Source organism: Silene latifolia, chromosome X, assembly GCF_048544455.1.
Source record: "Silene latifolia isolate original U9 population chromosome X, ASM4854445v1, whole genome shotgun sequence".
Taxonomy (NCBI): Eukaryota; Viridiplantae; Streptophyta; class Magnoliopsida; order Caryophyllales; family Caryophyllaceae; genus Silene; species Silene latifolia.
The window spans coordinates 308880790-308897946 of NC_133537.1; positions in this window are offsets into that span (position 1 = coordinate 308880790).

The following is a 17157-nucleotide window of genomic DNA, read 5'->3' on the forward strand; positions in this document are numbered from 1 at the left end:
CCAAAGCAGTAACATTCACCTTACACCAAAAGATCAAGATCCCTCTAGATGCCAAGGTAGTGACGATCACTTCATCACCTATCAAGGCCGTGATAGAGAAAATATCAAGCAACCAAGTAGTTGCAGACCCAGTATACGAGCTTGGAGGATTTCAAATCATAAACCTTATAGAGAGCGAACTAGCTCCCTTATACTTCAACCCATACTCCAACTTAGTGGTCAACCACATACTCAAATCCCAGGGATACTTCCCAGGAATGCCACTAAACCATATCAGAAAGAATACCTCTGCACCTTTTAAGGAAAGAAACTCCCAAAGGATACCACTAGGCTTGGGGTATAAGCCTACGAAGGCTAAAACCCATGAAATGCTGGCTCAAGTTCAACATTGCAAAAGTAAAGGAATCCAAATGCAACCTTATCTCCCTACACTAAATGGTTACTTTGTCAGAGAAGGGGATTGTGAACATTTTTATGCATTTCCTAAACCTTGGAGCTACAAAGGCATTCAACTGGCTGGAATCAAGGTCTTCCATGATTTCTACTTCATTCCTCCAGAAACGGTTCCTACCGTCAAAACTCGTCAGACACCTTGTCTCAACGAACAGGATGTTAGCCTTCTATTTGGAGAAGATCGATTCCTCAGGGCAAGGCAGGATGAGATCATTACCATGATATTTCAAGACGACCATTTCAACCCTACAGCACTGATCACCGACACCAACTCAAATCAGCAGAAAGGATGGAGAAAGTCGATAAAATGGACCAACAATCAAGGAAAGCTCTTAAAGGTCACTTCTGGAGAAGGAGAGATGTTCAAAAGAGAAACCTAAGACGATGAATTCGAGTCAGAGTCGGAGTCGGAGTCGGAACCTAAGTCTAGAAAGGTCGCTAGAGAGTCTCCTCCTGTCGTCACTCCCCATCCTTTTGTTTCTCCTAGCATAGCATCGCCTAGTAACATTAGCTTGGGAAATGCCCCCATCAATTGTCTATTTACCGCCACTGACTACTGCGCATATGGCTTCTTTGTTTCAGCTGTTTTCAAACTTTAATATGAATAAATATACTAGTACAAAAATCACATATGGCTACTGTAACACCAAGCCTTTGCATTAGCTCCTACAACCTTTACCCCGGGTTCATTTTAATTGACTCCCTATATTCATTAGGTTCATTGGTTACAGGTTTCAGGATCGTCTCTCTGATACCATTTTGTAACACCCCCATACTCCAAGTGCCTTACCAAGACTACCCAGGTATAAGGATGTTACCATCTCGGTTACCCGAGGCAATAATAATCAAATAAACAATAATGAAACAACGTTTAATAGAAATACTTTAATGAAAGGTTACAATCTCATAACCAAAACCAAAAGTACGGTTACATGTTCTCAAACCAACTGTTAACTGATCTAACTGAAATGTTTATGGAAACTACTAGACTACAGCGGAAGACTTCTATCATCAGACCGTGGCACCTCCCAGCTATCCCAGTACTCAACTCATACCTGCTCAATATCTGCTCACCATCCCCGAATGGATCACCGCAGGTTTTAAAACAATAACCGGGGTCAGGACTATTTACATAACTTACATAAACAATGAACGATAAACAATACGGCTCATACAATCATACACAATCATCCACTTCACTCTATCTCCGTCACCGATCGTCCACTGGACCGACCACGCGATGGGGGACCGCACCGTACCCACCAAATCCCCGCTCATCATACCGAGCGATAACCCTGTCCCATTAATGTGCACATCCCCTTCCGTGGCGGGTTCCACGAAGGGCGAAACTAGGGCGTGAAGCCACTCCCGCAAGTGACTCCACTCAGCCGAGAACGCATCTCGAGAACCATAGACAAACAATCACAATCACAATATCAACAACCGTCTGAATCTATCAACAATGTATGATCACAACCGTCCGAATCAATCAATCACACTAACTACAGCACAATCACCACACATTATGTAAGTAATACTGAGTAGGGAAACCCTACATGGAAAGCACAACAATCAGACGATCTCACAGCTGATATCAAAAAGCTTCCTTTACGAATCCTCCTCCTAATATACAAACACATAATCACTACCAAGCATACAAACCAACAAAAACCCCCAATCCCCAAATTATAGTTTAACCAACTTTAAAGAAACATCATAAAAACGGTATATAGGTCTTACCCTCGACGCAAGGATCACAACGGTGTAAAGAAAGGTGAAATCCGACCTTCCAAGCTCCGGGATTTGTCAACAATGCGATTAAAGCTAATGACGTAGTTTGCTTTCTCTTCTCACAGATAATTAGGTTTTGAAAAGTGATTTAGAAACAATGACGGAAGTATTATATACTCTAATCGCATTATTAACAAAACCCGAGAAAACAGCCCCCGTAAACCGGCTACTCGATCGAGTGCCCCCTTACTCGATCGAGTACCCAAGTTACTCGATCGAGTACCCAACAGGTCATAAACTATTTTTAATCCGCAACACACCCTTACTCGACAGAGTAAGGCCTACTCGATAGAGTACCCCAAGACTCATAAATACGTAGTATTACAGTCTTCCCTCCTTAAAAAGAACTTCGTCCCCGAAGTTCAAACCACAACAAAACAAAGACACACACTACACATTCCCGACTCAACGACCAAAACAAAACTCAACATAAAACATGTTACTAACCCAACTCCACCCGACTCAACGACAACAACCATGCGGACACAACATAAAAAGGGTATAAAAACTCATAAAAACTCTTTGCGTTCATCTCCTACCCCCCCAAAAGAAACAAGGTTACGTCCCCGTAACCATACATACCTGATCAAAAAGGAAAGGGTAGCACTCTCTCATGATATCCTCTGCCTCCCATGTAGCTTCCTCAGCCTCGTGGTTAGACCAAAGGATCTTAAGCAAAATTGTCTCACCACTCCTAGTCTTCCTAACCTTCCGGTCAAGAATCTGCTTAGGTACCTCAAGATATGATAAGGACTCATCTAGCTCTAAGCTCTCTTCCTCTAACACATGTGACGGGTCACTTACATACTTCCGCAGCTGCGATACATGAAACACATTATGCACTCTCTCTAACGCAGCAGGTAAAGCCAGACGATAAACAACCTCCCCAACTCGCTCTAAGATCTCATAAGGACCGATGAACTTCTGACTCAGCTTGCCTTTCTTCCCAAATCTCATAACCCCACGCATAGGAGACACTTTCAGAAGAACCTTATCCCCAACCTGAAACTCTATATCCCGGCGATGTAGATCTGCATAACTCTTTTGCCTATCCTGAGTTGCTCTCATCCGTTCCCCGATCATCTTAACTGTTCAACCATCTCATGTACCATCTCTGGTCCTAGAACCACTGCCTCAGCACTGTCATCCCAACAAATCGGACTCCTGCATCTCCTCCCATATAAAGCCTCAAACGGTGCCATACCAATACTAGTGTGATAGCTGTTGTTGTAAGAAAACTCTATCAAATCCAACCTCTGCTCCCAGCTACCACCAAAGTCCATCACACAAGCTCGTAACATATCCTCAAGAGTTTTGATTGTTCTCTCGTCCCGACCGTCTGTCGTCGCAGGATGAAAAGTCGTACTCATCTTCAAAGTTGTTCCCAAAGATTCCTGCAACTCTTTCCAAAACCTTGAGATAAATCTCGCATCTCTGTCAGACACTATGTCCTTAGGGACTCCATGTAACTTAAGCACATTCTTCCGATAAGCCATGTTCAATTGTGCTTTAGTCCATGTATCTTTCATTGGCACAAAGTGAGCTGACTTGGTCAGTCGATCCACTATTACCCATATCATGTTGTTACCATGTTGACTCTTTGGCAAACCCACGATGAAATCCATAGAAATGGATTCCCACTTCCACTCAGGTACCTCTAAAGACTGAATCTTACCTTGTGGTCGTCGCTGTTCCCCTTTAACTCTCTGGCATGTCAAACAACGGACCACAAACTCAGTTGTTTCTTTCTTCATCCCAGGCCACCAAAACGTGTTCCCTTACTCGATCGAGTAGCTAAGGTACTCGATCGAGTGCCCCCTTACTCGATCGAGTACCCAAGTTACTCGATCGAGTACCCAACAGGTCAGAAACTATTTTTAATCCGCAACACACCCTTACTCGACAGAGTAAGGCCTACTCGATAGAGTACCCCAAGACTCATAAATACGTAGTATTACAGCTACGGTTAAAAACCACATATGGCTACGGTTGTACAACCGTAGTAAATCAGGGGGTAGCCGTAGGTCGTTATTTAAGGCTACGGTTGAACAACCGTAGCCAAAAGTTTTTAAGGCTACGGTTGTTTTCTTCTACCTTAGCCGTAAGTATAGAAAAGGCTACGACTATATATGAATAACCATAGCCTTAAGTTATGAAAAGACTACGGTTGTGTAAAAGAACCGTAACCATTTCTAAATAAAAAAATTAAAAAAAAAAATAATAATTAGTAGCCTGATATCACAGATGTATATCCGCAACCAAAATTATATAAACAAAATTCTAGTGTCTTTTGAGAGCCTTACAATTGACTTATATGATTCAATGACGAGCAAGTTAATACGCCAACCCAAAAATGTACGCATATTTCAAAGACTTTCAAGATTTCTATATCTAATTAAAGTAGTTTTTTTTTTGTATAATATAAATCTTCATGTCGTGGCAGCTCCACTGTTGCTTGTCTGAGAAAAAAGAAGATATCACTAGATTACTTATCCACAAGTTAGAGATATCAATTGCATTTCTGGGTGTAAATGGTTCTACTAATTGATAGAAATATGACGAGATGAATGAGTCGGTCATAAGTACACACCTGAACTGATGCAAATTAAAACCTTCAGCTCCAGTCATTGAACCAGCGAAAAGATATCCACGAGTAACCTGCACCAATAACACCTTTTAAATGTACAACCATAATAAATTAATCACGCAGTTTGTAAACATACAAAAAAGTCAGCAATGCTCGAGAGAACACATTAAAGTAGGTGTAGAACCCAAGATGAATAGGTGTCAAGTGTAGTCTAGGATCAATCCAGCCTATCATATAAATACGACAACCTGAACATTGAAGTGGAGCTAAAATTTCAGCACAATAAACCATTAGCCACCACAAAATGACATTTTCATTTTTTGATAATTATGCCTTTCAGAGAGTACAAGCAATTTTTGATTTTACCTATACAATGGTTAAGGTAAGAGATTCAGTAATAGTGAATGTATCATTAATAAATCTTTGTAAAAGTTGTAAGAAACTTAATGTAGCCATGATATCTAACTTCAATAAAAGTCCCATAAGATACGAGTCACACATGATAGCAAAACAAACACCTAGTGAGTAGAAGCTCATGTAAACTTAGAGTGGAGTTGAAATTAAAAGAAGTGGAGTTGAAATTAAAAGTGGAGTTCATATTAAAAGAAAGTGGAGTTCAAATATACAAAAGAAAAAAAATCCGCACAAGCACCAGCAGGCCGACCCTAAATGAAATATATTAGAGTGGCATTAGGCCTATCCTAAAATCTCACTAATAACGTAGTTTTAATAGGTCCGAAACTCAAAATCTAAGCTTGAAACCATAAAGGGTACAAACGAGAAGATAGCGAACACTACCCTGCAGCGATAAAAAAAACTTCATAGTACAACCAGGATAAAATCATATGGCAGTTTGTAAGTCAATAAATTTGAAGTTTTAGAGAATATTACTAAACTTGTGTAAATTTAAAGTTTAAAATAAAAAGGGAATATTACTTACTACTGGATCAGGGGAATCATCTACCTTACACATCAGCCATACTCCCGTATTTAATTTGACAACCATTTTTCCAGCACGGTTTATATAAGCTTCACCTTGTGTTATTCTGAATGTAATTCTGTTTACCATGATAATGAGGATGATCCTGACCAAGACTCAATTGAATGTAATTCTGTTTACGATGATAATGAGGATGATCCTAACCAAGACTCAATTGAATTACCTCCCTATATAATTAAAGAAATATTAGAAGAGGGGGAAGGGGCAGCAGTAATAGAAAATTCCGAATCTATCAATGTAGGAACGGAATTAGAACCCCAAGAACTTAGGATAAGGACAGCCCTAGACCCAACTGAAAGGGCCAATTTTATCGACATCCTACATGAGTTCAAAGACATCTTCGCTTGGTCTTACAAGGACATGCTAGTGATCGACATGGATATTGCAAAACATCGCATTCCAATCAAGCCAGGTTTCAAGCCTGTAAAGCAGAAACTTCGTCGGATGAGGACATCGTGGGCTCTTAAGATTAAATAAGAAGTCGATAAGCAATTCAAAGTCGGATTCATCAAAATTTCCAAGTATTCAGACTAGGTGGCTAATATAGTCCCCGTACCCAAAAAGGATCGGCAAATCCGGGTTTGTGTTGATTTCAGAGACTTGAACAACGCGAGTCCTAAAGACGACTTCCCTCTACCACTCATCGATATATTGGTAGATAATACAGCATATCACGTGTTGTTATCCTTCATGGACGGGTATTTAGGGTATAACCAGATCATAATGGTCGTGGAAAATATGCACAAGATAGCCTTCGTCACTCAGTGGGGCACATACTATTATACTATTATGCCATTTGAGCTAATCAATTTTGGGGCTACGTATCAACAGATTGTGACTACTTTGGTACATGACATGATGCATAAAGAAGTGGAGGTGTACGTGGATGATATGATTGTCAAATCTAAGGATAGAAAAGAGCACATCGATAACTTTCGCAAATTCTTCCTCAGATTGCGCAAGTACATTATGAGGCTCAATCCTCAAAAATGTGCATTCGAAGTGACATCAGGCAAGCTTCTGGGATACGTTGTCAGCCAGAGGGGGATAAATATTGATCCATCAAAGATCAAGGCTTTAATCGAGATGCCACAACCCCAGACAGAAAAAGAGGTTAGAGGATTCCTGGGCAAGGTGCAATACATAAGTCGATTCATATCGAAACTCACTATGATCTGCGAATCTATCTTCAAAAAGCTCAAGAAAAAGGACCATACCATATGGGACGAAGACAGTCAAAAGGCATTTGACAGGATAAAAGAGATATTAGCCAAACCACCCTTGCTAATGCCTCCCCAACGAGATCAACCTCTTGGTCTATATCTCACAGTCACCGAAATAGCCATGGGGGCTACGCTCGCACAGACCGTTGGAAAGTAAGAAAGAGATATCTACTACCTTAGTAAGAATTTCTTAGAGTACGAGAGTAAGTATACACATTTCGAGAAGACATGTCTCGCTCTTGTGTGGGAAACGAAGAAGCTACGCCATTACATGCTTAGCTACTCTGTCAAGGTGTATTCTAAAATGGATCCCGTCAAATACCTCTTCGAGGAACCTGTTCTTAACGGACGCTTAGCAAGATGGACCTTAATGCTCTCAGAGTTCGATCTCAAATACGTACCTTTGAAAGTCATAAAGGGACACGATGTGGCTGAATTCTTCGCAGATAATCCAATCAACGCTACGCAAGCAATAGACGCATGGTCATTCCCAGATGAGGACATTTTACAAACCAGTATGGATTTTTGGGATCTTTACTTTGATGGGGCATCCAACTTGAGAGGATTTGGAATATGAGTGTTGCTCATTTCTCCTGAAGGCGAGCATACACCGCTTTCTGTCAAACTAGACTTCGAAGTGACAAACAATGCAGTAGAGTATGATGCCTGTCTCATTGGTCTACAAGCAACAGTGAGTTTGGGAATCAAAAATCTTCGAGTTCACGGGGACTCATCTTTAATCATCAACCAAATCAATGGATCCTAGAAAATCAGAAGTGAATGCCTAGCACCCTATCAGGTTATAATAGATCAGGTTGCCCAATTCTTTGATCATGTTACCTATCCACACCTACCTCGAAAAGAAAATCAGTTTGCGGACGCTCTTGCAAAACTCGCATCCTTGATCAATATGCCAGACGACGTGGTTGAAATGCCTTTATGCATCGAACGACGGTCAGAGCCAGCCTATGTGCACTTCCTTACGGATGAAGAGGAAAACCCTGAGGAACCCTGGTTCCAAGCCATTCTCAATTGAAAGCTAAATGGTACATAACCACCAGATATGGATAAGAGGGGACAACGCGCAATACGCCTACTTGCCTCTCAGTACCTCCTCATGCAGGGAGAGTTGTACAAAAGAACACCTCTGGGTGTCGTCTTGCGTTACCTTGATCATTCACATGCAAAGAAAGTAATGGAAGAAGTTCATGATGGAGAATGCGGTTCTCACATGAGTGGACCCATGATGGCAAAGAAGATTACATCAAATATGTTAGGCATTGTCATAACTACCAGTTCTTCGGAAATTTACAACATGTTCCTCCCTCAATGCTATATCCCCTGACATCTCCTTGGCCATTTTCTGCTTGGGGGATAGACATCATTATGAAGATCACTCCAGCTGGGACAGGTTCATCTTAGTGGCTATCGACTATTTTACTAAATGGGTCAAAGAATCATCTTACACCAGCCTTACAGCCAAACACGTGGCCAAGTTCATACAAACCAATCTTATCTATCGATACGGTTGCCTACATGAAATCATCAGTGACAACGGGTCACATTTTCAAGCCGGAGTTGTACAATTGCTAGCCAAATATAAGATCAAGTATCACCATTCCTCGCCATATAGACCTCAAACTAATGGCACGGTGGAGGCAGGTAACAAGAATGTCGTCACAATCCTCAATAAAATGATCGAAAATTATCGCGATTGGCCTAACAAAATACCCTTTACATTATGGAGATATCACAAGTCAGTTAGGACGCCCACTGAGGCTACTCCTTTATATTTGACTTACGGCATGGAAGTTGTACAACCAGTAGAGCTAGAGTTCCCATCTCTGCGCATTCTACTCGAAAGTCAAATTCCAGAAGCTGATTGGAAAAAGAATAGGTATGACGAACTCGTGCTCTTGGACGAACGGATGCTACGCGCATTATATAATGTGCAGACATATCGGGCACGTATCAAACGAGCCCTTAGCAAACGGGTCAAACCCAGAAATATCAAGGAAGGGGATTTAGTACTCAACTCAGTCATACCTCTCTTACCTGTCGATCCACAAGAAAAATTTAAGCCTAATTGGGCAGGACCATTCTTGGTCAAGTCCATACTTTCAGGGGGTGCAGTTAAGATCACAGACCTAGACGGCAATGAGTTTTCTAATTCGACTAACCTAGACCAATTGAAACGGTACTAACCTTAGTAATAGGATAAAACGCGCCTCGCTTGAACCATGTGCCGCTCTTGCGACACAAAATAAAACCGGCCCCTAGCCCGCTAAAAAGTTTATGACATTTCGCTCTTGCGCTTTGACATGTTTGACATCCTCACATCATCAAATTGAATTGCATTTCCTTAGGAGTAAGTAAAGCACACGCTTATTTTCTATGTTCATTACAAGCTCTTGCTTCGAACAGGGTTTGATTTCATTTTTTCTAATGAATACGTAGGCAATTCTGTACAGGATACAACCTGTCATTTCAAAATGAAAATAAGGACATTTGAATGTTGCATTTGAAATTCGACAAGAATAAATAAAGGAAATTTATGAAAGTTTCTTAACAAATAAATTTTTTATTTATTGTTCCATTAATAATAGTAATACGTCGAATACATATAAATTTAAATGCTGAAATTTAAAATGTTAGGCTATGAATCTAAAAACCCGGACATTTATTACAACTCAAATAATAAGTTTTTTGATAACTGCTACCACGAGTAAACCACTTTTTGAAAACTACTACAAAGGTAAAAAAAAAAGTTTTAAAAATGCTACCATAATTTTTGGTTCGTTAAAAACTCAGTACCAAGTCATAGCAAAACCTATTTTTTGACATAAAAAGACAAAAAATACCCCTCCTTTTACCTTTCCCCTTTCTTACCCATAAAATACAAAGTTTCTTCATAACCCATCATAACCCACTATCATGGTTTAAATTAGGGACTATCACTTCTACTATTTCGTTTCCTCAAATTAACCTAATAATTTCCAAGAATTTAAGCTAATAACATTAACCTTCCTCATTTTACATTATTAACCTGGACAAGCCCTTTGTCGGCATTTTCTGCTCTTCATTCGCATATTTGTATTCCTTCTTTATTCTTTACCTTTAGTTTAGTAGTACAATTTTTTGATTGTTCATTGATTTTTTTAGTTAGTTTTTTATTAGATTGCCTAATTACAAGATTCAAATACCATAAACCAAGATTTCGTAAAACCCTAATTTGAAAATAAAGGTGAGATTTAACAGGAATAATTAATTAATAGGGTAGAAGGAAAGAGAATGAATGAATTGAAAGGAACTGTTACCTGATAATAGATTCAAAGAGAAAGATTTTATGAATAGCACTAATTTATGAAATAAGAATTAGGGAAGAACAAATGAGAAATTGAAGAGGAATTAATGGAATTGAAGAGATTAAAGTGTAAGGAAGTGAGGGAGTGAATAACTGAGTATGTTATACAGAGGGGGGGAAGGGTAAAATAGGAATGGGAAATATAACTTAAACTAAACATTTGAAATGAATGGCTGAGATTGATTCAAGTAGGCTCGTTTAATTAATTGGTACTGAATTTTTAACGAAGCAAGAATTGTGGTAGATTTTTTAAACTTTTTTTACCTTAGTAGCAGTTCTTAAAAAGTGGTTTACTTGTGATTGCAGTTATCAACAAACCCTAAATAATACAATCATAAAAAGACTAAGGCTACTCTTTCATTTTCCCTTTGCCTTTGTCACCCTTGTCATATATCTTGTCTCGAGCACGAGCGGGGCGCTCTTGCATTATTTCCGATCTAATCACCAACGGCCGTTCTCGTGGTCAAGCATTCCCATTTCGATCCACCACCATCTTCTCGATAGGAGTACTATTTGGTTTCTTCGACGGACGGACAACACGATATCCGGCTTCTTCTCCCTCCTCAGTCAAGTACCTTTGGTTCTCCTTCGCCACATCGTGGATTTTGTAGTCTACGGGATCGTGCTTCCTTAGCTTCTCACGCTCCTGGGGGTACTAGCTTTCCTCCAATGCAGATATGAGTTAGATACCCATAATGAGCCAACCGGGACAGGAAAGAACCACATATTCCTTTGGACCCAGCGAATAGCCCACTCTCGACAAGACTCCATAGTATGCGCCAAGGCAGTTTCAGGGACAGTGTCTAGCTTCGGGATTTTCTGTCTTAATCCCACTTGCCTCATTAATCTCTCCGGAAAAGTATGGACCATGAATTCCAAGCCAGGAATGCGAATGGACCGTGTCAGATCCAAAGATGATAACAAGTCACTGATCTGATATGCCACAATGGCACTATCCACCTGATCAAGGGCCCACCTTCACTCTTCAGTTTATTTTCCCAATACTCGCATACTCGAGTGAAGTCCACCGTGAATAGCCTCGTCCTCATCGCAATTGATCGAGAATGATATCATGTCACATCAATTAGGGGCTCGATCAACCGCAGTCTCTCCATCAACCAGATCTGCGGCGGGAGTCAGTTCCAGAAACCGGCAAAAAAAACGGTCGAATAAGAAAGAAAGACCAGTTCTTACCTGTAAAATGATAGGACTCCCAGGATAGGGATGCTCGCGGTTCGCCTTCCTATTGTCCAATCCAAGAATAGTCTCTCCTAGAATCAAGCATGTTGGGCTCCTGCGCAATTCCATTTGCACCACTATGCCTAGAAATCGAGGGTCGCCCCTCATCTCTTTGTCCACATGCCCTTGAAGGACATAGCAATGAAGAAGGCAAAATCCATAAGCTCGACGCCTCGCCACATAAGAAATAGTAGGATCCTCCCTTTATAAATCGATCAAAAAATTCAAACATGTAGACACTTTTTGAGATCACAAGACGGTCTACCTCAACCCTGGTCAATCCAAGCAAATCCCTAAATTTGTTTTTATATCCTTGATAGCTAGGAGGTATAGCCGGAACACTTTCTACGTCTCATCCTCCAACCGCAGCAATTTCTTCAGGAAAGGGACAAATTTCGTCTTCCGGAAAGACAAATACATGAACATTAGGGTCCCAATATTCAAGACAAGCATCCAAAAAGGGCTTAATTACCTTCACTAGTTTCAAGCTTATTATTGATCCTAAATTGAAAGCACCCATGTCGTGTTTCTCCACATTTGTAAATTCATTCGTCCACTCCTTAATGCGACTTTCAAAGGCATCCATATTTTGTTGGAAAATTTTGAGAAAATATATAAGAGGTTTTATGTAATAGACGAGGTCGAAGAAGAAAGAATTATGAGAATAAAAGCTCAACCGATGTCTCTATTTATACTATTCGTTGTTTCCCAATTTCAGCTGAAGACAGACAAGCTGGAGAAAAGACGCAACAGTTGTTGCGCCTCTTCGAAGGATCGCAGCTCCTGCTGCGCCTCTTACTCATGTCCTTTTCCTTGTTTGACGGTCGTAGATTTTTCCTAAATCTGTTTTAGTTAAAATTTCCTATTCCTATAGGGATTTAATTCGGTAATTCCGAATAATTACCAAATTTATGTTTCCTAATCGCTACGGGTTCGCTTTTCGAGGCAAAATCAACATTTTTGCCAAATACGCATACTTACTCATTTTTATTTTCTTTTTCTTTTCGGGGAATCATTTCACTCACTATTTTCAAAATGTTTCTAATACACTTAGACTTTTCTTTTAAATTCTTTTTTAAGGGGTAGCTCTCCCTACCGTCCGGTCGTGTCATTTTGTCGGTCGCATCATTTTATCCATTTTCGAGCACTTTTTTTTTCATTTTCATCAATTTCGTCCATTTTCGGGCACTTTTATTTCTTTTTAGTGCTAATTTAGGCCATTCAATTTTCTATGTTAATTTCTTGCTATGTGATTTTGTACGTGAATTTTGGCAGCATGACGACGCAAACCGTCACATGCCAAACCAGATTTTAAAGCTAACCTGTAGATACATCAAACACCCAGCAGCAAAGGCACACAAGCCATCATATATACAACCAAAAAGAAATGTACATCAAAATATGGGCTCTTACCCAAAGTGGCATCAAAAGAAATATACAAATGCACAACAAACAACCGGTAAACTAGTCCTGACGACCCCTCAGCTCAGCCATTGTCGCCTCAATTGCAACGATCTCAACATATCTAGCCTCGAGCTCTCTCAGCAAGCGGTTCGTCTCCTCCTGAGACTGCGCTATCTCACGCTCCAAGCCATGCTCCCTCTACACAGAAGAAAATGTAGTGATGTTTTACTTTACTTTACTTCCCTTCACAAAATTGGAGATAATAAGAAATAGAGAGCGGGTACAAAAGGTTCATACATGCCGTCCCGAGCCACCTGCAAAGGCCTCAATGGCTGTAGCTCGCAGCCAGTTGGCCATCCTCCACAGCTCCACGTGCCTGGACGGTGTCACCTTCATTCAAATACGGAGAAAGTTCAAGCAAATGCATTCCTATGTAATAAAGCATAAAACACAAAAGACAGCCAAAGCTGGGGGCTTACCCTTCTCACGATATATTGCCACTCGTCCAGACCAGAGTCGGTCACCGCCTCGCTGAAGTCCCGGATCTCCGAGATCGTTGTCATGCTCGCCGAGTCGTGTACTCCAGTGTCTCTGGAAAAGATGGAGGCTCGACGCCCGCAACCTCGATCTCCTGCAAAGCTCAAGTGATTCATTATTGTGGTGATCATTCATCATTTATCAGTTTATCAAAAATAACAAGTAAAATATGCTTACCACGATCGGCCAGTATGCTAACTTACGGCGAACAAACTCGGCGTACTCTTCGCCAGGAAGAAGGAGAGCGTCACCACTCGCACCGGCCATGTCAGTTGTCCTCTCAGCCTCTGAAGGCTCCCTAAACATCGTTCGTGGAGGATCGATGGGAACCATAAAAGCATCGTGAGAGCACTGCCGAGCCAAGCGCTCACCTAAGTACCATACAGGCCTCATATGCGGCGTCAACAGTAGCCGACTCGAACTCCGAGGATGAAGAACTTCAGCCACAAAGGCTGGAGCTCCAGTGTAGCTCTCCCAAGGCCTAGGCACCCACTAAGGCAGGGAAACGAGGGGTCATTCCTATGATCGTCTCTAAGAAAAGAAGAGATATAAAATGAAAGTCAAAGATACTTCGCTGTCTAAGCACAGGGCGTTCACGCCCTTCCGACAAACATCGTAAGAAGACCACTGACTTTTCCGACAGCACACGATCCAGTCCCTCACGATGGGGGTACACCTTCAGCACGTTCGCCGCCCTCGTGGGCAGCTAGGAAAGTAAGAGTACACCCACGCCTGCAGACAAATAATATTAATTACAACTCGTTCTCTACAAGAATTATCTTTCATACTTTCAAAGAGAGAAGAAAAATGACAAAATGATTTTTCATACTTGCAAGGAAGTTTCATACGTCCATAGAAGTCCAGGACCGATAGTGGCAGGAGATTTCCCCTTCTCCATCAACTTCGGACGAACCATGACCTCCTGTAATGCGTGAGGACCGCAAAGCTAGGAGTAACCTAGTCTCAATGACCTAGGCTACTCAAGTCAGAAAGGAACGGAAAAAGCTTCGTCGAAAGCCCTCCCCTTGTCTTTGAGGTAAATCGAAGACAATAACAACCACAGCCACAGACGATCCCGTTGCTCAGCAGCACAAGGTGGTGGAGGCATCATGCGTCCATCCATCCTCACTCTCGCCGGAACCCTACCGCCGAAGTAGTCCCTGACGTAGGTACTCGGAACCAAACCAGGAACCTGGGCCGCATTCGCAGCCAGGTTCCAGCCGATCAGACTCCTCGCCTCGGCCGAGTCTACTCTCATGGTCGTCGACGGCCACACCACTAGCTCCTCTCCACACGGCAGACCTGAGATCATGACATAGTCCTCTAAGGTGACCCGATTTGTCCAAAAGGCATATGGAAAGTCGAGGTCGTGTCCCATAACCGATCAAGAAAGGCTCGAATCAGGCAAAGGTTGGCCCGAATCTTCCTTTCCTTGATCTCCCTCCAACCACTTACCAAGGCTCCAAAAGCTCCATGCTCGATGATGGCCTTCTCTTCCTCTGACATCATCCCGAAGGCATCCATCATCGCCGTGTAACCAGAAAAGGACCTCATATTTCCAGCCTTCTGCGTCAATTCAAAAGAAAGTTTTCTTAAGCATAGAAGAGTGCAAATAAACAAACAAGGAAATGTGTATAGAAATAAACAAGTGAATAAGGGAATGACAAGCTGAAGGCTTACCATACTCATCGCCATCCTATACGACAAGTGGCTCTCCACCGCCCAAATGAGATGTCTCTCATCTCATTTCTCGGCCCACTCAGGCGCTCCTACGGGCTGATGGCCGCCTTGTCCCACATTGGCCCTCTGTGGGGCTTCCTCCTCCATATCCCCCTCCATCTCCTGAACGGTATAAGGCTCAACGTTGGTCTCCATGAAGTATCTCCCCAACGTATAAGGAATATTCTCTACAAATCAAAGTAAACAAAGCAATCCTAAGCGTGTTTTCAAGCATTTTTGAACGTTTGGAGCATTTAAAAGCGGCATTTATGGCCATCTTTGGCCACACTTTCCAAATTCCAACCAAATATATGGTAGGTTAAAATATGAGTCTAAGTTCGAGCCTAGTTGCGGATTTGAGTCTAAAATTGGGCAGCATTTCGCTACAATGTCAATTGTGCCATACAAAAGTGTCCCGGAGAAGCTGTCACAAATCAAAAATCCGGCATGATAGCAAGTTTACCCATTACTCAAGGGTTCCAAAACACCAACTTTCATCAAAAATTGGCTAGTATAGGGCCATTTTCGAAGGGTTTTACGGTTTAGTAAAGAGACTGTCACATTTCGCCCTCAAATCCTTAATACTTGACGAAAATTCGAAAGGGATATATGGTTGTGTTCCTAACATGTCCAATTACTTATTTCTAATGTCAATTTCATGAGGCAAATTCATTCGGGATGAAAGCCCAAAGTTTCGACATAATTGGGTGTATGAACCCTAATTTTCTACCCAAAAATCAAGCTCAAATGCAAATTAAAGCAAGAATAAGACACATACCTGGAATAGTCATCGTTTATAGCAATATTTGATCAATTTTTGACGGAATTTGGTCGGATTTTTGTGAAGTAAATGAAATATTTCTGTTTTGGAATGAAAAACAAAACACGACTTAAGTCGGGTTTTTACCCGGACAGGGACGAGCTCGGAAAAGGACGCAGCACCAGTTGCGCCTCTTCCAAAGGTCGCAGCTTATGCTGCGCATTTTTCTCAACAAGTTTCTTCAAAATTCGTTGAAATTCGTAATAAGTTTGTTATTTGTGGGCCCAGGCTTCATGCGCCTCTTCCCCAACATATGGCTCCTTTTTTAGTGTTCTCTTCGTCCGAGTCGGTATTTTCTCCTCAACAGACTACAGACAACCACGACATTTTGTTTCCCAGTGAGATTTCATGATCACTGAATACAGTTCATAGGTCTCTCCTTTTTACCGGCATTTCGCTTGCGATGGCCTGAGCGGATTCTCTTCTCAGCGGTGCCAAGGGCGCGCCATTGTTGATCGGATACCTTTTCTCCTCAGCGGTGCCAAGAGCGCGCCGTTTTCGATCGGATACCTTTTCTCCTCCGTAGTGCCAAGGGCGTGTCGAACCTTTATTTTCTCCTCAGCGATGCAAAGGGCATGTCGAATCTTTATCTTCTTTTTCCTCGGCGATGTTAAGGACACATCATTGTCAACCTTTATGATTCTTCCCCACTGTACCAAGAAAGCGCCATTTCCAACTCAGGTATGATTTCTTCTTATGGCTGGCGAGCTTCCTTATGTAGTCTACTTGACTTTAAACAACCCTCTCTGATAGTCGACAGATTCTAAAATGTTCCCGACGACAGGTCCTTGGTTCAGACCCCTTGAGCCGCCTCGTGTCGCCATAGTCGTCAGGTTGTAATCTTCGATGGCTATACTTTGACTTTTGCCTTGTCCAAGCCTCAGTCAAAGTGGGGGCTCTATAGATACCTCATTTCTGCACCTCCCGCCAACCACTCAGTGATGATTGGGCCGCATGTTTGATACGTGGAACGATTTTATGAGAGTCCATAAGTTCATCGATAAGTGATAGCTCAAACAC